Below are 2,150 nucleotides of genomic sequence, written 5' to 3' on the forward strand. Positions count from 1 at the left end.
ATATAGTGTGTGTGTGTGTGTGTGTGTGTGTGTGTGTGTGTGTGTGTGTGTGTGTGTATTTATATAGATAAATAAATGAACAAATGAATTATAAATGAAGAAATTACGAATCAGATATACGAGATAAATAATACTTGTAAAATTTTAGATTACAGAAATAGGAATTGTGCTGATTAAGAAATGAAAGTCTGTGTGAAAAATATTGGGACTACAAATAAGTTTCCGCCGTTTTGCATCAAAAATTAAGCATTTATTGTGAAAGAACGACATAATGTTTTATTCAAAGTAATGGCCATCGCTAGCCGCTAGTTTTTCCCATCTTTCTGATAGCATGTGGATACCGCGTCAGAAGAACGCTTCATCTTTTGAGACTATCCAATCATCGATACAATTTTTGGTATCTTCATATGATGTGAAGTGCTGCTCAAACAGGCCATCGATCGGAACAAGTGGTAGTGGGAAGGAGCAATGTCTGGAGAATACCGCGGGTGGAGTAGAACTTCCCATTTGAGTGTTTCTAAGTAGGTTTTGACCGGTGCCGCAACATGTGGTCGAGCATTATCATGCAGGAGAATAATTTTGTTATGCCTATGGAGTAGTGGGCGCGTTTTTCCTTGAATGCTCGGCTCAATCTCATCAATTGTGTTCGGCAGAGAGCTCCAGTAATGGTCTCGTTCGGTTTGAGCAACTCATAATATACGACACCAAGCTGATCCCACCAAATACACAACATGAATTTTTTTCCATGAATATTCGGCTTGGCTATCGATGTTGAAGCATGGCCAGGTCCCCATGATTTCCTCTTCTTTGGGTTATCGTAGTGGATCCATTTTTCATCATCAGTGACTATACGATACAAAAAATCCTTTCGTTTATGCCTGGCAAGCAGCATTTCACATGTGAAAAATCGGCGTTTCAACGTTTCTCGGCTTCAGTTCATATAGAATCCAATTCCCTTGCTTTTGAATCATTCCCAATGATTTCAAACGATATGAAATTGTTTGTTGAGTCACTCCTAATGTAAGTGCAAGTTTTTTTTGCGTTTGGCACGAATCTTCATCCAATAATGCTTCCAATTCCGCGTCTTCGTACATTTTCGGCCTTCCGCTACGTTCTTTGTTTTCGACGTCAAATTTACCGTTCTTAAACTTTTGAAACTCACGACAACTTCTTTCACTTAAGGCAGCATCATTATATGCTTCTACAAGCAATCTATGAGCCTCAGCTGCAGATTTCTTCAAATTAAAGAAGTAAATCAAAAGTTCCCGCAAATGACGCTTATTCGGCTCAAAACTCGACATTTTCGTACAAAAAAAAATATATGATGCTGATACAAAATCGCTAATATTTCAAGATTATGATGTTATCAGATGTCCAATCTTATGATATGTCGTTTTATATCAAACAATTTTAACTATAGTTTATTAGTGGCGTCTTTTGCAAACGGCAGAAACTTATTTGTACTCCCAATACTTTTTAAAATTCTTTTGATTACAACACAATGTCATGATTTATTTCGAGATAATTAAATTAACTTTACATTAATATAATTAACAAACGTTTTGGCTTACAAAGCCTTTTTTAGTGTTACAACGCAGAGATACAATCTTAAATTAACGAACAAAGAATAACGGATACAATGAAAATTTAAAAACTATCAATGGTGAATCCTTTATTGATTTGTTTATAATTTATAAAATGCAATGATAATAAATATAAAATAATTAACTTAGTTGTAAAATTAATTTTCTAACAACTGTAATGATTTCAAAGAGTTTCTTTTTTACGAGTAGCATCTGGAAACTGTTTGCGATAGTCACTAACAACTTTTAATAAAAATTGTTTTTGTTTCTCATCATTTGTTATAATATTGCTGTAATTGATAATTAGCTTTATTCCTCGTTCTGATATGTTATTAACAACTTTTAAATTCTTAACAATATGAAATTTTTTTTTTAATGTTCATTTGAGACCAAATTGAAGGACCAATTTGTAAAAAATCAGGGTTTTTTTCAGTAATCTGGAGACATCAGTAATCAATACATCACTAGATAAATAATTTGTTTCTTCTAACATTTTTTCTAAGGTTTTCTAAGGTTATTATAAATCCTAATTTTTTATAAATTGATCCTTTAACTTGATCTACAAAC

This window comes from Atta cephalotes (genome assembly GCF_000143395.1).
Source record: "Atta cephalotes unplaced genomic scaffold scaffold00078, whole genome shotgun sequence".
NCBI classification, from domain to species: Eukaryota; Metazoa; Arthropoda; class Insecta; order Hymenoptera; family Formicidae; genus Atta; species Atta cephalotes.